Source organism: Pithys albifrons, chromosome 14 (genome assembly GCF_047495875.1).
Source record: "Pithys albifrons albifrons isolate INPA30051 chromosome 14, PitAlb_v1, whole genome shotgun sequence".
Lineage (NCBI taxonomy): Eukaryota > Metazoa > Chordata > Aves > Passeriformes > Thamnophilidae > Pithys > Pithys albifrons.
In genome coordinates, this window is record NC_092471.1 from 14,408,992 (window position 1) to 14,429,860 (window position 20,869).

A 20,869-nucleotide genomic window follows, 5' to 3' on the forward strand; every position below is an offset into this window, starting at 1 on the left:
CAAGCAATGAAATTGCACATGTTCGTGAATATGCAGGCAGCAAAAGTGCTTCGTGAGGGTATGCAGCATGAAGACATTGTGCTTCTTCTTCCCCTCATGTGATCCAAATTCATGACTTTACTAGGACATCCTGGTGATGTGAATAAATGTTTCTTGTACGTTTTGATTAGAAAATGAAATTTAGACTGTAAGGGAGTAACTGGTTTTTACAGGTCATGGGCAAAGCTTCCCAGATGGGGATATTATATAAAATGTGTTTCAGTAGCAACAAAAATATGCCACTTTTACTGATTTTTTCAATCATGGGACTTTGTCAAAGCCCATGAAATTCAATAGAAGATTAAATCCTATATGAGGCTAGAAATATAATACAGTAAATGTGCCTTATTTGTTATTAAAACATTGGTGGATCATGTAAAAAGGGAAAACCTTTGTCAGGCTGCTAGAACAGTGTTGAAATCCTTAAAGAATGCAGATGATGCAGTAATTGCACACATCTGATGCCAGGATTACAACACTTTGGTGAAGGCTGTAGCTTTGTTTTTGCTATAGATATATCATTTTCAAACTGCAGTGACTCAAAACAAATAATTTAGTTATATTTAAATCTAGTGCTCGGAGTCGAGTGAGTCATGTCAGAGGCAGAGCTAGTAAGTGAATTTGTATTTGTGTCTGAATAACCATCCCTTCAAGTTTATAAGTGGTTCTCCTTTTTAAGGGCTGCTAAGTATGCAGCACTTGCCTGAGCTATATGGACTTCTTCATTAGGCTGATGAACTTCAAAGCAATTGGGGTTTCTTCCAAGTATGAAGGGAGGACATACAATGCATTTCAACTGAAGGTAAGGGTAAAAAGTACATTTTTTTTTGGAACATAGTGTTCCAAATAATTAATTTCTTTTTCAACTAAAAGAATGTATAATTGTTCCTCTAGCAAGCCACTCTTTCCCCTTGCCACTTCTAATCTGTAAAATTAAGTTTTTCTTGAGTGAAGGACGTTATTGGCCTCATGTCCCAGATTTTCCTCTGTGGAGTTCAAAATTGATACATAGCCTGTGAATGAATTCTGGCCACATTTTACTGCAGAGGGATATTTAGCAGTATTTCCTCAGTTCTTTAATTTCCATGCTTCTAGATTCTGTTTTGTGGTTTAACCATGATCTGCCCAAGTCCTACTGGATATGTGTAATTTAGATTGGATATTGGTTTAGTTTTATTAGATACCACATAAAAGATTTTCTATAGGAAGCCTCTTATTTTATGTTTTAATAAATCTCATTCTGGAGACAGATTATTTTATTGATTTTAACATTAAGGGAGGAAAACTCTAATTGGAGTCTTGAGGCTAGGAATGAAGCTTAGTTCTTTGGTAAAAGCTGAACTGAGTGCGCTGTAATATAGTTGTCTCAATCTTATTTCATGTTTCAGTCCGAATACAATGTGGACTCAGCAGAGTATATTTCCACAGGGAAATTCGACTCTGTGGTGAAGACAACCTAACATTTTTCTTAATGACTAATAAGAGGCTGAGAGATTAAAACTTAAAGATAACCTTTGGAAGTTCAGCATTTGTTTTCCCATGTATTAGATAAAGGAAAATATTGCATAACAAGAGGAGGAGCTGCTGGTGATGGAGTCTCATAAAAGGTTCATAACATAGCAGAGACCTCTAGCATGTATGTGTAGGGGTTTTTGTTCCATTTCTGTATGTCTAATGTGAGATACATAAATAAAGATGAAAGGGTTGGGCACTAACCTGCTCTGTGGGGGTGGCTGATGTGTTCTGTCTTGGAACAAGGAATATTCTCCAGCGAGAGCAGATTCCCTGGGGTCAGCTCCACACAGGCTGGGGCTGCTGTGCTTGTGCAGGGCTCTGGACCTGTAGGCTGATCCCTGAGGATTCCTGTCCCTTACAATCTAAGCCATGGGATGACCTATTTACCAGGTGTCTCTTCTAATGCTTTAACAGGAGCTGTGCCATATGTATGAAGGGAGGAGGAGGCCTGCAAATAAGTGTCACTGTGCAGTGCTTGTCATATGTTGTAATGAAGATTATTTCCTTAGAGGGATTGCATTCTTATGGGTTTTTCAGATACTATACATTCCTCTGCTTTCATGAATTAGGCTGTTAAACTCGTAGTCTGGGCTTCCCACTTGAAAGAAACTACAGCTTTTGAAGTCAGGGGTATGACATGACATTTACTTTGCATTTTTTGACTTTGGGTTGCACACTACCATGTGATGTGATGTAGTTGGACATTACTTACCTCTGTGTGATAGGGGATCCTTACTCCAAGAACTGAAAAGTTAACATGAATTGAAGTTTGAAAAAAGAAATTTTTGAAGCTGTAAAACACAGCATTTTTGTGAACTCATTTTTTTACCCTCAAGACAGGAGAAACAGGGAAAATGTATTTCCTAAGTGTGCATGCCTGCTTACAATTTTGGCAGTGGAGCACAGAGCCTACTATCCCTCAGGTAAAATAATTTACTTTCTTTTTGCTTATGGACATACTAAAAATGTAGCATTTTGTAAAAAGGCAGTGCAACACATTATAGATGATATGCTATGTAGTTTGGTGAAATTATTTTATGGGATATGGCATGACTTTATAGAGTTCAATGGAGTATCAGCATTATATATATGCATAATAGAATGTCAGTGGCTTTAAGATAAGAAAGGAGTCATCCTCTATTGAAGCTGTAGGTATTTTAATCAAAACACTGATTTTTATAAAAGTCTGGTGTGCTTTTTTGAGATGTGGAAAGGCCATGAGGCCAAGAGAAGCGATACCTGATGAACTTGTACCTGGGAAAGTCAGCAGTGTGCAAGGAACCCAATTTATTACTACCTCTCCTTCTCACTGTTACTTTTCCTTTCCTATTGCTTGTGCTCCAGTTTTTGTGAACTGTTCCAGACTGAACATGATGTAGTTGCTGTAACTCTGAATAGCATGAGCATTATGCATTTCATAGATACAGAAACAAAAGCAATTGTTTCACAAAGTCTACTAGAAAGAAGTGGATCATTAAGAGAAGATGTGATTGCCCAGATGGTGGAAGGTGGGTATAGTAGAGAAGTTATTACTAAGATTTTTCTGTGGGACAGGTCTTTAGACTGAAGAGTTGATTTATTATGAATTGAACAGTCAGTACTGCTGGGATTAGTGCTGCTGGACAGGATATAGTAAATCACTGACCATTTGTTTCTTGTGCTGATCAAATTAATTGTCATTCCAAAGAAAAGATAAATATTTTTTACTGTTCTATATTATGTGTTCTACTCAAAAAGAAAACTGAGCTGAGATATTCTCATCATCATCTTCCAGCTATTCCTAATTGTATCAAACCAAGAAAGTTCTTTTGGGACTCTAATATAGCAGAGAAAAGCAGTAAAAGGTTTAATGTGCAGACAAATTTAAATAGTAAATAGGGACCAAATCTTTAACAGTGATTGAGCTATTTACCCAAATTCTGTATCGCCTGAAATCACTAGATCAAGGTGCTCTTTCTAAAGTAGACTTACAGTTCATCTGTATATCTTTATCATTTGTACTATGCAGTTGATCCAATAACAAAATTACACCGGTTCTATTTGGTCTCACGGAACCATTCTTTTGTACTTTTCCCATTGGTAAGCAGCAAGTAAAGTAGTTTGGCTCTTAATTTCCATGAGTTTGGTTTGGTGATACTTTATTGGATTTGTAGTTCTAGTGACTATCCATGACTTATAGAATAAAATAACAATGTATTTTTATTACTACTTTAATTCATGATTTTAACTATCTTGATGTGACTGGAATTCCCTTTAATCCTTCTGCATTGAGAAGTCTGATTTGCTAATTTCGGTCCTCCTTTCCCTCTTTCTCCCACTCTAGAGAAGCAGTGGAAGTATCTGAAATCCCAGAGCTCTGCTAGTCCTGCTAAGATGAAGCAGAATTTTTCAGAGGACACAAAGCGAAGTGAGTGGCATGCATGTTTCCTGTATGCATTCCTTACAGTTTAAGTTGCAGAAAAATAGGTCTAAGTAAGCACAGAAGGTCTGTGTTTGAAATCCTCTCATGAATGTATTATTACTTTAGAAATTCCTCCCTTCCATCTACTCTGTGATGTGCACCTGGTGGGAATCTTGAGTGTGTCTGAAGGTGCCAGTGAGATGGCAGTGATCCAAGGCTGGTGTAACACTGACATGGGGAAACTGGAATGAAATACCTGAATCAGTAGTATCCTATTTGATTCCTAAACCACTGCAGTGTACAAGTCTTACTTGTTTAGTTTTCTTAAAGTTGTTTTTAATTAACAAATTTAGCCATTATATAAACTGAACTGATGCACAGAGAGGAGAGAGCACCAATGTTCTCAGTTCATGGGAGCATTCTCTGTATTACTTGCAGAACTGGAGCTCATTATGTTGTTTACCTCTGGAAATCATCCTTTCTGTATTCTTTTTTTCTCAAGCGGCAGCTCCTCTATGACTGTGTTGACTGGAGTATTAAGATATGAAAAGGGAATGCTGTAGCAGTTGGGATTCAGCAGCTGTACAGCAAAAGGAGAAAAAAAAAAGTCCTGCTATGCTCAGAGAAAAGCCCAAACCCAATAATTAAGATATCATTTCATTTGACAACTGAACAGGAGCCAGACCTTCAGTCATTTTGGAGCTGGTGTATTGCCACCAATTATTTTAAGTCTCTTCAGTTGCCAGATATTGTTGCTCTTCTGCTGTCTGGCAGGGCACCAGTGATGCTGATCTATGATCCAATGAAATAGGAAGAATGAATTAACAGCAGTGTAACTGGTACATCTCAATCTACCAGAATTAACCATGAGTGCAAAAGAGATTGTCATAAGATAATGACTGTGTCTGCAGGGTAGACTATGTTTAAGGTACTACTTATGAATGAGAATGTGGAAAGGTTCCATGACAATGAGACTAAGCTGATTGCTTCTAATATTTTAAGAAAATATTAATAAAAGTTATAGAACACGTATTTTATTCATGCTATTAAGTGCATACCTTGAGTTTTCCAACTCAGAGAGCAAGGTTTTGTGACCAAATTTCTTATTTATGCTGAATTTTTACATATTGCTGCCATTTATTTTTGAACATGCAAGTGCAGGTATATTACACTTGGAAAATTGTTTGGAGAACAAATCTTGCAGATTTTTCTGTAGGTGAAGTAGCATTCTTGTAACCTGGATATCTGCTTAACTACTACTGGTGGTTCTTAAATAAACCTCTGTCACAGGATCTAAATGTCTCCCTAACAGCTCTTAGGTTTGAATGCTCAACCCTCCTTACCCCCCAAAAAATAAAACCCCAAAACTAACCAAACAAAAAATCCTAATGATCTCCCTCTTAATTGTAAGGAAATCCCCCAGGAATTAAACCTCTGCTTGTCACCCAGGTGGTATTGGTGAGATAAAGTAGAAGGGAGACTGAGAACCCTTTGGATGGTTTGGTGAATTTCTGTTGTACAGAATTTTCACTTCTAAATACTTGTACTACTACTTTTTGGTTTTTATAGTTTCATTTTGAATTGTTTGTTGAGATACATTTTTTAAATTGATGTGATAAAGTGTTGAGACACATAATCATAGTCATAGAAAGGCTTGAATTGGAAGGGATCTCATTCCATGCCCCCTGCCCTGGGCAGGAACTTCTACTACTAGACCAGGTTGCTGAAAGCCCCATCCAACCTGCCCTTGAACCTGACCAGGATGGGGCATCCACAGCTGCTCTGGGCAACCTGTGCCATGGCCTCTGCACTCCCTCAGGTCTGTAGTTCCCAGGGTCCTCCTTTCTACCCTTTTTAAAGCTGATTGTTTTCCTCTGTCCAATTCCTTGGGATTTCACTTGACTGCTGTGGCTTGTCCTGTCCTTGTTTCCCTGCCTGTGTATTTGCTTCTTTTCCTGTGCTTTGAATCAGTGTCAAACCTTTCCTATAATGGATTGCAAACCAATTTCATTGTCCATTGTTCTTAGCTAGTAACTAATATGGCACATAAGCAGTGAGCTAGTTAACTCTTTTTCTTACTGTCAATCATAAATATGAAGTCCTTAACATAAGCACATTTTGTCCTAATTTGTGAAGTTGTTTTTGAAAGAAAAATGAAATGTAGATTTTTTAAGTAACAATAAGAGCAGAAGGAAATCTTATCTTCAGAGTTCTAGAGGCAGCCCTATGTAGGAATCTAATTGAATTTCATGTAAAGGGACAAGGTTTTGGTTCTTTTATTGAAATGAAATGGTTTGGTGTTCCCAGAACAAAACATTTCATTATGGCTTTGTCCTTTGCAGTTAAATAACTCATCTCATTTAGGCTGTGTATATTTAGATAATGTACTCTGATTTTTATTTTTTCCTATTGGTTTTGGAGACACTGAGTCATTCTTTTGAGAAAAAACATTCTTAAAAAGAAAAAATGCAAGTATCTTAATTGGAAACTTAATTTTTAAATATATGAATCATAGTCATTTGACTGATGGGAGATGATAAATTTGATGTCATTGGCATTAAATACAGAGTTAAGTCACGTACAGAAAGACTTGTTGCTTCAATGTACAATTGTGTTGCCCTTCCCTGCATCCTTATTTGGAGTGACATTGCCTTTCAAGCTAAATACGTAAAGTAGCACTAACAAGTTTTTGCAGCTCTGCTTTAGGGTGCTGGAAGATTTATTTATATGTTATATCTCAAAATCTTACAGCTGAAGCTGGAGCCCTGCCATGTGTGGCTGACTGTGCATTAAGGGGTTTGCTGCCAATACGAGTGTACAAGATGACAAGTACATTCAGTTGGACATTATCTGCTAGAAATAAGATAGAAGCATGTCTTGGATATAACTAGAGCCTTGGATTAAAGGAAGTTTTTAATTTTCTGCTACTTATTTCCCCACTTTAAATACTTAGAGGATGTTTTCCCACATCCCCTTCCTCCAGCTCCATAACCGTCAAACAAACGGAGCTTTGTGCTGTTTTGGAGTGCTAGTTCACACATATAGCAATGAAAAAATTACCTTCTAACACTGGACATATTGTGGCATGCAGAGAAGGTAAATAAGATGGTTTTACATGACTCTGAAGGTCAGCAGCACCTGCACTCAAATCAAGGAAGTTGTGGCTCATGGACACTAAGGGACTCAACTTGACAAAGGTGTCAACATGTTGGAAGCCTGTGGGAATCTTTGCCAACAGACAATTGTCGAATACAATTTCATGTAAAAGTGTAGTGGTTTAGTTTGGTTTTTGTTTGGTTGGTTTTGGTTTTTGGGGTTTTTTTTGGGTTTTTTTGGAGGGTTTTTTGGGGTTGGGGGATTTTTTATTTTATTTTTTTTTAATTAAGTGAAAGGCTTTCATATGCCCAGAAGAAAGCATTTCATTATGACTTTGTCCTTTGCAGTCAAGTAACTCCCCTTCTTTAGGTTTCATGTATTTGCATAGTGTACTGATATTTTTAACTCCATGAGAACATACAGTCCTCTCATTTCCATGAAACATGCAGAGCATGATGCCACCCTGCTACCTGGATGAAACATTGATCGTGACTTGTGTGCCTGTATCAGCACAGTTGGTTGTGAAATTCTGGTGCAACACTGATGGCTAATGATGTTTGAAAAGGCACTGAGGGTGGACATTTGCTGGTGCAGGTCACAGAATTTCACTGAGGAGATTTGCAGTATCTTAATGTAGACTAGGCGGGAATATGTTTGCTGTAGCTTTCTGTTTAAAAGTGCGGAAATGCCTTAAGTTACTTAAATCTATTCTGCATGCTCTACATATGACAATTGGGTTTGGTTTATTTATTTTTAATATTTTCAGCAAAACCTTTGTGGCTGCTGGTAAAAATATCCTTAGTTAAAAAAATGGATATGAGAAACAGGACACAAAAGGCCACTATCTTAATCTGACAGAAGTTGTTTAAACACAATATGTTGTTTCCCATTTTAGTCATATGATTTTTGAGCTCCAATTAAACTTCAGTATACAGGTATGGGACCTGAATCCAGGTAGTCTTGGAATAAGGAGACTTGAGAAATCAAACAAAACTGGATTTATGGTTTGCACCAGTGCTGGTATTTTTAGTATACATTCATTGTTTCTTGATTAAGAAACTAATAAGGCAGCAATACTCTGATAAAGAAAAATTAAATCTCTGAGCAATAGAAACTGTAGCAGAGAAGAATGAATATTCAAAGAAGCTCTGCACATTAAAATTAAGTATGGCAACACATCAAACAACTAAATAGTGGTATTGATGGTGAAATGTACACATTGGGAAAGGAAAAAAGGTTTTGAGCTTAAACTGAACCACTTGCGTTTGAATCAATATTATTAACATTTTCTGTGTGGGAGGGATATGGGAAAAGATGTCTTAGTTTTGCTTGCAGATTAAGTTTTCAAATGAGAAAGGGCAAGTTTCATTGGAAATGATCTCCCTGTGTTTCTGAAGATGAGGTAGAGGAAAAGGCAATTTATGGTTGACATTCATTTGGGTTTGCTTTTCTTATATGTGTAGCAGTCATTTAAGCAGAGTTCTGGGAACGTGTATGGAAAATATATTAGTCTGAGATTCCCATGCATTGAGCTACTGCATGACCTCTCCTTTATTTTTACTGCTCTGCTGCAGAAGATATTGAACATCTGAGGATTTCTTCCCCCACATCCCCAAATTTACATGTCAACAAACCAGTATTATACACAGAGGAAGAATGAAGGAACACAGAAGTTAATTAATCTTAAGATTACACAGGACTGAAATGTAATTTTAGAAACTGCCCTGAGCTTCCTGGGTAATTCTGTTATCCCAGGAAGAACAAAGAAGTTCTAGTACTACTTTGCTTTAACATTTCATATCAGTGAGGAGGAAGTTGTTTCCTGTCTTTAAGCAGCCAAGTCCCAGCCATGCAGTTGAGTTGGCTCCTGGCAGAGGGCTGTGCTGCCTCTGTTCTACTCTGCTGCCCTTAGTCACAAGGCACAGAGTAGCAGGACTTACTTTCCTTCCTGCGGTGGACAGAGCTGCAGCCATGGCACCTCAGGGTGACCATTTCTGTGCTGAAGCACAAGGGAGGTTGACATGCTATGGAATGTGTTCTCCTGCTGTGCTATGGGGATGTGTGCGCTTTGTCCCGAAAGGCCAGGACCGTAATGAAAACTGAAAACACCTCCTCTTCCACATTTCAGACAGAAGTTATTTTCATACCTTTGTAAACAAATAATGACTGTATTCCCTGCTTAATGAAAGTGGCCTCTACCATTGCTGTGTACAGAGAAGTTGCTCTAGAGGGTGATTCAGAAGAGAATCTTAATTTGTGCCTCCCGGTTACCCGCAGAAGGGATTGGACTCCTGGATTCAGGTTCCTTAAACTTGCATAGTAGAAAATGAAAAGTTGCATATTTCCTCCCTGGGAACAGAAAGTGAGAATTACCAAATGTAATTGCTTGCTCTAAGAGATACAACCCCATCGTGGTTTAATTGGTAGTGAATTTCAGGTGTGCAGCTTATGTAATAAAAATACAAAGGCTCAGCAAGGTTGTTGGAAAAAAAGCTCTCCTTTTCCTGTATATCATAAAGGATGCCCCCTATTAAAATGGAGGCTTGGGAAGAGCATTCTATGCATAATGATGAACAGGGAGAAGAAAGGAAGACTTTTTGCCAACTTGTAAGAGGCAAGTGCACTAATGATAAACTATGGTAATTTCTGCATCTTTTAGAGGAAGAAATATAACCAAAAGCATAGGCTTGTCATATCAGGGGAGGTGTTTTCTTTTAGCTGAGAATTCCTATTTCCAAGGCTGTACATCAAGGGAATTTTCACTTCAAAGCTGCCTACACTAAGGAATAGTAACATCTAATGAAACTGATAGTTAAAGCCTCAACTATCACATCATGAGCGAGTTGATATAATAGTGCCTGCAACTATTGCACATCCTCTTTGATTTGTTTCACTTTTGATCTTCACCACCTGCTGGACCAGCATGGCTTTGTTCAACCTTGTTCAGATTTTTTATTTTTGTTTTAAATTAACCAGTATATCAATAAAAATACATTAGCAGTCTCTCATTAGCTTTACATGATCATTATTTGGGCTTAATAAGAAAGGACATGAATAAAAACTTATCAGCTATCTGGGAAAATCAAACCTCACAGACGAGAGATCAAGGCTACATTTTTAAATGAAACAAATTCTTGTCCTTTAAATATTGCAATTAATTAGGTGATATGTTGGTTATGCGGCACATTTTCCTGTACTGTACTTAACTTATTAGAAATTTGAAATGCTATTGTTTTCTAGGTTTGGAAATAGATTTTTATAAATATAAATTTAAAAGTAATTATATGTTTTGGGCTTGCTTGAAGATTGGGTTTGAACACACAAATTTTGATATCTTCCATACTGGTGCCTGTATTTCTTTTTAGCCAAGTATTGTATGGGTTCACTTTATTGTTTCAAATTATATGTAAAAGTGGGCAGAAACCAATCTCTTTTCTAACCTAATTAGAAACAAAAGAAAAAATCCAAAATCATCCTGATGATCTGGAGATTTTTCTGGCTTATGTCATTATTTATTAAAAAAAATAATTATATCTTTTAAAAAGATGTAAGATTTCTCTAATCAGCCCTTACAAATGTCCTTCTAAATAATATTTTTATTAACTTTTATTCCACAGGGAAGGAGGGACACTCTGACAATAATTTTTGTTCTTGATGTGATCTATCTGGAGGAACATCCTTTCCCAAGTGTGTGCACAGACATATGAGTTATGAGAGGAAGGCTTATCTCCACAGTGATAAAGTTTTAGGTCTGTGCTTCCAACACAGCTGGTTTTTACCACAAAAAGAGATTTGTCTTGTTGAGGAAAACAAGGCTTAGATTAAATTGTTTTATACTAACTTCCAAAGAGATTGACACATATAAGTTTGCAGTATTTGTTAGCTTAAGAAGTCAATCAATATTATGCCAAAAGAAGCAGTGTGAATCAGTAGTAGTAGTAGAACAGAAACAATCGAGTATTTTAAGTGGAATTATTTTTGCTAATCTTTGAAGAACTGAATTTACTGTATTCCCATAGAGTTAGTGAGACTTCTGTGTCCTCTGTTTTATTCCCATGTTCTCATCCCTAGTAAAATGCACATATTTGAGTTTTCTTAAAGAATAAAACAACAACAACTGGAACCCAAAACAGCCAAACCCTCGAGAATGGTTTTGCAGAGCTTTAGGATTGCATTGGTAGTCTTTTTGCAAATCACATTATAATACTGATTTTACATAAAAATACAGGAAATCCTTCAGGGTACGAGTGTATTATGAACACATCTGCCATCAGAGACAGGCAGGAGGTAAAGAAATGGGTTTGGCTTAGGGAATTACTGAAGATTCAGAGTCCTACCAGTTGAACTCAGTGTGGCATGTTTCACTCCTTTTGCTTTTCTGAATGTTCAAGTGATAAGAAGAGCCCAGCCTGTTCTCCACTAGGATGCCTGTTTGGGAAGGTCAGCTGGAATACATAAGCAGCCCCATCTCAGCTCAGGCCAGGGCTCACTCTGCTCTCAGTCAGGAGGAAGGCTTTTCTTTTCTTAGGCTACTGGGCAAAAGGAGCTGCTAAGATGGTTAAGGGATGGGAGCACCTCATATGGAGAAAGGCTGAGAGCTGGGACTCTTTATCCTGGAGAAGAGATGACTCAGTTTGCTTTTTTTTTTAAATTTTATGGAAATATCTGACGGAAAGGAATATAGTAAATGGAGCAGAATCCTTTTAGTGATGTCCAGTGACAGGACAAGAAGCACAGAGTGAAACACTGTAATATAAAGCTTTTTATTTTTTATTGGAGAAGGCTGAGTGCGAAGAATACTTAGAACAATACGTTTAAAATGACATAGTGAGATTAAGGTATGTTATTGTTAAGGCATTGAGACAGTGGCCCGCTAGGAACTTTTTTGGTGCTCCTGTGTTCCAGTTACTCAGGGAACTCTACTGCCAGGCCATGAAGCAGGACAGTTAGTGCATAGATGTGATGAGATTATCCAACCTGGCTCAGGAACCATGGAGTCACTTTGTCACAGGAGATGTGTAGCTTCATCTGGCTACTGCTAAATAGATCTCCAGGAAGGGATGAGTAGACTGAAGAAAACTCAGTTCTTGGATCTACACTGCAAGATTTGTTCAAGGTTCCCTGGATTTAAATAATGGGGAGCAGATACTTAGATGTTTCAGCTTGTGATAATATTAACTGGATTCAGTGGTGCATGTTTCATTCAGATGTGGATTTGAACACTCCACTGTTGTTCACAATAGGTCCGGTTAAAGCCTCTGAAAATGGATTAAAAAACCCTCAGCTTCTCAACAACTTGACAATTTGATCTGATAACTGTTGCCTGTACAAGAATCTGAGAAGTGAGTTGGCAATCTGAGGCCTAACTATTGCCTAGTTATAAAAAGAATTGTTTAAACTATATAAGGATATGTTTAATCAAGTGAAAACTTGCTTTAGAAAGACTAACTCTAGAAAGACCACTTTTTCTGTTTACTATAAAGTTAATTTTCAGTTTGAAGCAACTTATGCTATTTTTCCATAAGTATGCATTGTTTCAGAAACAGATTAGAGGGAATCAGCTCATTGACTGTAAACACCTCATTTATTTGAAGTAATTATGTGAACATTTATGCCAGAAAGAATATTTGGTATAAAATGAGTCAGTGGTAGGTTCTAATGTTTCTGTATAAATGAGGCTTTGTCTCAATAAATTAAAGCCTGTAAAACCATAATCTTAATAAACTTCACAAATTACTTTGCTCATGACTGTTAAACTGGAATTGTTATCCACTCTAGAGGGAAATATAATTGTTTTTATACTTGTTTATTTCTGACTATCACAGTAATTGTAAAGCATTCTCTTTGATCCATTATACAGTTGTATATAGAGAAAGATACACGCCATTTTGTGTTATAATAGAATAACTTTGGAAACCAGATATTCAATCTTAAAATATTACTAAATGAATTCACTCATAAACATTCAAATAATTCCAGGAAAAAAGATAAGAATATAGTGGGTTTATTCTTTTTCTTTTTTTTTCCTTTTTTTAGAGTTGCTTCCTGCTAAACAAGGTTCTTGACTTTTCCTGAATAGGAACTTACTCTGTGCATGGTCTGCTGAAATAAATGAGCTTCTATGGCCTGTCAGCAAATCACTTATGCATTAGTGTAATACTGATTTTATTGAAGGTGCTTTTAAATGATCGTGGTAAAGTGCAACTTTCATTGTTTCTAGTTATGGGAGGCAGAGTGTTGAAAAGCAGATGTGAAAAATGATTTGTTGGCTTTTGGCTTTTATTCCTACTCAGAGCTTTCTAATTCTGTATTATCCTAACTTGTTCCCCAGATCACGATTGCAAAACCAACCTGCTTCCCCTGTGCATCTTTCTGCAAGTTTTAGTTTTCTAGGCTTGTTTTCAAGTTGACTGACTAAAAAAAAGGGCTTAATTAAAAAAGAAAGACTAAGGTATAAGTTTGTAAATACAACTAATTGTCTTCATAGCTATGAACAAGAATTCTATAACATTTTCAAGAGTCAGTGAAGCATTTCCTAGAAGGATTTCAAGAGTTGCAAATTAAGTCTTTTGGTGTAAAGACTAGTTTAAGGAAAATTAATAATTGAATGTGTTTCTGGTGAATTTCTGAAGGCATTCATGTGAAGCCTTGTGTTATTTGATTTTTGGAATAAGTAGAGAAAGGCTGTTATTAAATTTTCCATTTAGAGATGGTAAGAATCAAAATTATATTGGTTATAGCATGATCATACAGTATTCTGAATTGTAGGCAGAGGAGAGTCCATTCAGAAAGTTTTAGATCTGTGCCTGAAATCTAATAATTCAGGAAACATCCATAAACTATTCTGAAAACTGATGACTTTGTAAAGTATTTCGTGGTCATGGCATGAAAGGAATGAATTGAGAGTTAAATTGTAGGATGATATGCTAGAATGAAGTTGATGTAATTTTTGCTCAGGGAAGGGAGGTAAACACTAAGTTTTCTGAGAGAGAAGTTTACCATTTTTAACTCTGTTTCCACTTGTGAAGAATTTGATAGTAAGTAAACAAAAGGGCCACAAAAATACTTGAAAAAGCAGAACTTAGATTTTAGGATCTCCATTTTTTAAGCTTATCGGAAAGCAGATTGAAATGAAACTGTTATGATGCATGAGAAACTTGATAAAAAAGTTCTTAGCACTGAAAGGCTCTTTAATTCTGTAAGGAAAGGTGCATTCAAATGGAAAATTTTACTTTTTAAATGGCTTTGAGGGTCATAAACACTTGGAACAAACTAACAGTGGACAAAATGGAGTCTTTGTTTCTTGTGGTGTGTAAGAAAAACAGTGAATGCTTTTCTGGAAGATATCCTGAACCAAAGTTAAACATTTTGGCTGAATGCAGAGATAGTTGAGCTTGTAATATTCTGAAATTCTTTCGAAGTGTTCCAGTGGCTTCTCTGGATTTGAATTTGACAAGTCTAGAAATTTCCCCTCTAGTTCATGAAAACTTCACTCCTCACAAGCACTTTGATTACGAGAAACAGAGGGAGAAATACCACAAAGACAAGCAAGGATGGGACAGTGGAACAAAGGAAGATCTTTAGAATGATGTTTGTATCAGCACATGGAGATACTAAGGAAGCAATTTTGGAATTACATGGTACTGTTTAGAGTTTAACTATAGTAGCTTCATGAAGAGAAAAACAGCAGCCATTTAATCCAGTCCTTTGTAAGTGCAATCTTGTTCTCTAAATTACTGCATCTTTTCTAGTCCTTTGTCTTGTTCTGTAATGGATCTTAAAAATGAAGTCGAGATAATCATTGGTAAATCACCTATCACAGTGTCATTGGCTGAGAATTACGTGTCAGTGGTGGGTCATTGTACTCTGAAATTGAGAGGCTTTGTACTATAATGGAGGTTAATTATTAATAAGGCTGTGAGACAATTGCCAGAGTAAATTTCTAAAATACCCTGAGCCACAATTGAACATTTTCAAATATCTCAATATTTCTGTGTGAAAGGGATCATTAATTCTCCATTTATAGGATAAGTGGACTGCTCAGGGCTGTGGAAAGTCCAGAAGCTATCTGTGATGAGATATGATTTCATGTTTTACCTCAAAATGTGCCTTTTAGGGCTAAGAATTTGATGCATAGGGACACAGAAGATTCTTTAAGCCGCTGGTCTATGTCCAGAAAGTAACATGGAAGACTTGGAGTAGGCAAGTTTGCATTAAATTCCTTGGATGTGTGAAATAAAGTGATGTGTTTGATCAGCATGACTGGTGGGAGGGGTGCAGCCACAATCTGTGAGGGTAGGATTAGTCTTTTGCTTTTTGAGGTTTTTATGTGATTCAGGCATATGAGATGGTCATCTCCTAGAATATTAAATAGCTAGGTAATATTTTAAGTCCAAATTAGTACATTTTGCAAAGCTGGTATGGCCAGCTGACTGAAGTGTTGTGTTGAATTTGTATTCTTTTTCTGATTCCTTAAATCTGCAGTTACAGGGCAAATATACTACTAGAAATGTATGTTTTCTTATTATTAAAAAAGGTATTTAAAATATAAATTAAGAAATATAACCGAGAAGTGGAAAGACCCTAATTTAAAAATGAATTTTTTTTTCCAAATTCCTCTCTTATGATATCTCCAAACCATAGACCAGATAAAATATATAAGCCTGCAATTTGGAAGCCTGAGCTAATCAAAAGTGCAGGTAATGAATTGTGAGGTCATTTCAGGGAAGGTTATATTGTGAATATGGACTGGAACTAAACTTGAAAGAAGTGTAAAGCAGAGATGATAAAAAGTTGCATGAACTTATTATTCAGCTTCCAGCTGTCATAAAGAAGTTGTAGTCCTGCTGGTTAAAAACACCGTGTGACTACGGATTTGATATAAAAATTATTAACTTCAGTGGGTTTATTCAGCCTTTCTCTTTTGTTGCTCTTTTACTGGATCAGATCAACTTTATCTATTGACATTTTCTTTAGCTATCTTTTAAAGGAAATAGATTTATTCTTTTAACACCTTAATCTATTAACTTCTGTAGATTGTGAATTTTTATGGATTGTGGTCATGCCTCATTTACAATTTTGAGAGTTGTCTTAAAAACAAAACCTTCTGGGTAAAGTTGGTGTGAACGAGAATCTTAGAAGGCATCATCTCTGAATAGTATTGGACTGCCAGATTGCATTCAAGACTCTTTCAACATCATTTGGAAGTCAAAAAAAGCTGAAGGCAGGGAATTCCATCATTACTGTTTTTTGTTCCTAAGTAGTGTTTGCCTGTACTATGATGACACGTTTTCCCTGGATTTCAAACACAAAAAGTTTAAGCTGGGACTTCTGCATTGAGTTCTCAAGGAGCAGATAATCAAGTGAGTGGTTCTTGAAATAAAGTGAGATTCCCAAACTGCCAGCTTTCCAGCTTGAACATAAACTGGAATAGGGTTTCTCTGGAATTCCCAAACCTGGTACAGATGACTCCACACTTATGGATTCCAGAGCACAGACCAAGCTAATGACATACCAGTAAATTCCTGATCACGATTTATTTTTTTACCTATTACTTGGGTTTGTTTAATTAACCCCCCAAGCATTCCAGCCAGCTCTTCCTGTCACACAGCTCTTGTCCATCTCTGAACTTGAGGAAGTTTGGAAGTTTTAAAATACATTTTGGCATTTAAATTTTTTTTCCCCCAACACCAGCTACATTGGTGATAAGTTATGTAGGTTTTTTTCACTGTGAAATTCTAGTTTGTAGTCCTTCAAAAGCTATGGCAAACCTAACAGGGAACAGATTGGTCTTCAGTGTTGGAGAGTGTGTTTAGGCACCCACTTTGCATTTATAGCCAATGAAAAAAGACAAACAGTTCTCACTTAAATCACAATTTTTAAATATTTGCTTGAAGAAATGAGACAGATGCTTCTGTATTTTGTCAAATATTGAAACTAAGACTTAAACTGCCCATTTAATTAGGTGATACTTTCCCCCCTTACACTCTTTAAATCTTATCCTTTACACTTATGACAGATACAGATACATTTCCAGCATTTAATTATAGGCAAAGAGACCATTTCCTGCCATAATCATAATGTCTCAGGATGGTTGACGTGGAAAGTAATGATAAGGAGAGATACTTTGTTTCTTGTTACTTTTAGTAAAGGAACGTATTACTTCAAATATTGCCCCGCACTTAAGATATATTCAGCGCAAAATTCTGAAGCACTCATGACATATAAGTGAGAATGTGAGGATTTATCTTGGCACATGGTGATAGAAAGAGGGCGATATGTTTTGACAAATATCGTAATTTGACAGTTAAAATAAATACACTGTCAGACAAAAATGGTATGGATGATGATAAGTGTATGCTGTATTCTTTCCCTGTAGTTTCTCTGTTTGAATAACACACAAGCGTTTAGATGTTGGTAATCTGCAACATCTGTAGACTCTTTGAGTGAGAACTGATGACATGGTATCTCACATCACACATTGCAGTTTCTGATTTTATTTCCAGAAAGAAAACCACAACATTTCACAGTAGAAACTTAGCAATGTGACTGTTACTCACAAGTGAGTCATGAGGTTATCACAAATGACTAAACATACAGAACCACAGAAGTATCTTCCAAGTCCCAGAGCCAACAAAGTTGTTCCGTCCTTTGTTTTCTGTCCCTGCCATTCCAGGTGAAGGAGAAGCCCCCAGGAGGCTTGAAAGCTCTCAAACCTTCCAAAGCAGTTAATTACACGTGTAAGCTGAAAGTCCTGAGAAGTGTCTTGTCAGGGTCAAACCACCCCAAGGCTCACGCCGTGCAATGGAGGTAGGACACAGTGCAAGGAATGCGGTGGCTGCAGGAGGGCAGCCCTTCAAAGGGCAGCCAGAGCTCTGGGATCAGCACCATGGGCAGGGCTGAGGAGCTCAGGCTGCTGAGCTGCGCCGGGCACAGACCAAGCTGCCTGGAAAGCTTTGGTCCATACTTGCTTGAATGTCCCTTTGCTGAGCTGTCTGTACTTCTCTTGGCATTCAGAAGCTCCATGGAGAAGCACCTTTGATATGGAGACATGATTATTAAATGGTACAAATTATTTCTTGGCTTTTTTCAATGTGTTGATTTTTTCAGACTGAGGATCTGACTCATAACATCTGCTTTGTTCATCTCTGTTATTCTCTTGCGTTTCTGTTCTTACATGTTGTGTAAAAAAATTTGGAATAGTTTGCAAGAAAACACAGAGAGACAGTTTTGTTAGATGTGATGTTTTTTTCCTTAGAGAAATTAGATATTGACCTGTGCACTGGCCAGCTGCTACTGTACTTTGATGGATACTTTGCTTTTCTGCCAGGAAAGAGATCTGAAACTTTAAACAATATATTAAATGTAGCATAACTTCCTTCTTATTTAGTTTATTGGTGTTGTACAGTTGTCATCAACATAAAGGTATTTGCTTTTTAAATCTGTTAATAGAGAAATTAAAAATAGAAATGAGATAAATGAGAAAAAATATGCTAGTCTCAAATTTAGATTTGGCTCATTTTCTGTTACTAAATGTAACTAGAGTGCAACATGTTTTGGAAGTTTCAGGGGACTTCTCTGTCAGTAAGTGTCCCTCACTGCCTGGTATATGTCAGTATATTTTTTTAATATCAGATAGCTACCCAGAAGTTTAAAGAATCCTGGCTGTACTATTTTCCAGACTTGAGTCTGACTGATATAGGGTTTTTTTGTGTGGGAGCTGTTCCCTAACTTTGATCATCCTTTCCTGTTCTGTGTAATTTTTATTCTATTCTGACATTTTCCTTCACTAAAGGAAGAGCGATGGAACCACCCACACAACTTAGGTTGTGAGCTTATTATGGATTTATTGAGTTGCATGATAATGGGGTTTCATTAGTGACTTCAGTGGCATCAGTGTGTCTGAGAACCTTTTAAAATCAAGTTTCTAGGAGGTTTTTTAATTAATCTTGAGAGTTCCCTTCCCCCCCCCCCCCTCCCCCCCCCAAATGTCATGTCTGATCTATCCTTCTAAAAAAACTGGAAAAGTTGTGTCTTCCCACCAGAGAAGGTGGTGCTGACCTTCCATGACCCAGAACAAGGCTCTGCTGTACAGATAATCTTGAGAATAAAGTAGGTCGTCTCTCAGGGCTCCTTTCTGTTATTATGCCTTCTGTGACAAAAGGAGGAAAGAGTTAGCCCTGGTTTTGGCTGTTACTCTTATGCAGTCTGACAAGGACACTGTGATTCTGACAGGATAATGTGGTCTGCCAGCCCCAAATCCTCGGTGCTCTGCTGCATTCTTGTGCACAGCAGGCTGGACATGCAAGAAGTATCATACTTGGGCTGTTTATAGGAGAAGGAGTCAGGCAATTAGTGAGGCTCTTGATACTGCTTTGTGGGATTTATGTGGACCACAGGTTGCTCATTGAAGGTCTCTTAATCTATGAGATCTTAACCTGTAGCATCTGAAATATTAAGCAAAAGGATGATACGTTTCATAACAACAGTGGCTTTAGGTCATAGAAGACAGGTGTGTTATCTCACTTTTCTAGGAAATCAACAAAGAATATCTTTCAGACAAGACAGAAGACATTGCTTTGGTTTGAGGGAGAGGACAAAACATCTTTATCAGGGTTTGAGACTGGAGGTCAGAGTGACAGCCTGGGTGGTGGAGAAAAGGTCTTGCTAAATCTCCATTTCTGGAGACTCTGTCCTTTTATAGTGGAGAGCCTGTTAATCCTGTGGTCTCCTTGAGTGAGTCCTGAACTGCAGCTCCTAATGGCACTATCCTTGATAGCCTGTGCTCTGCTGAATTAAGTCAGTGTCTTCTCTTTGACATACAGCTGCTGCTTCTCAGGGCACAGCAGGTGAGTCTTGATGGTAATATTTAACTGACTGTTTTATTCCTACGTTCAGCATGTTGCTTAGAAACAGGACCTGCATGTAGGAGGAAGTGTGCACTCTGGTAGGAACTCAAAAGTTGGTCTCTTTTCAGAATACAATTACAGAAAAAGATGCCTTGGCAGTTTAGGGAACTTTACTTACTCATAAACTGTTCACTAAATATCTGGTGCAGTTGTGGTCTTCCTCAAAGGTTGATTTGTGTTCTTGAAGAAGTGCAACTACATCAAATACTTTGTAGTTCATATATTCCAATAATTCTGAAAATTGTTTTCTGAATGAATGATACCCAGGCCATGTCTCTTCTGGTGTTTTTCATGTCTTTTGCTATGTTTCTGTCCCTAGACCAGCAAACTGTCCCTTACTGTAAATCCTGAATGTTGGATCTCTAGTGCATTGCTTGGACAGACTAGAGGCTAAGCATGTTTTTGCCATCCTGAATCTACTATACAAGGAATTTCTTTATCTTAGAGGAAGCTGAAATTGTATTTCTAACACTGGAAATGAGCTTTGTGGGACTTTGACTTTGCAACCACTTCACCCAGCTGTACAAATGTAAGCAGCACACTTAAACAGATCTATTTATAGGATGAAGCTTTTTGAGAGTCATCTGAACATGTAGCACCTGCATCTGAGGCTTCAAACCTGTTAACAGGCTGTTTCAGGCTTCTTATATAGATCATTCTTCTTCTTAGTATCTTAAACTGTATAAATCTAGATTTGTAATAGAGGAGCTAAAGTCATGTGATAAAATCTGTGCTACTGGCCTTCTCCAAAACTCAATTGCCATTGAGCTCAGCTGTGCAGATCTAGCTTAGAAAAAATAATTTGCTGAGATCTGACAGTTTAATTTATGCAGGGAACTGGCTTTGAGTGAAGCAGTGGCAAGGTTCTTGGGAAGTACATTGGGGTAGAAGGTATTTAAAGGGCAATTTG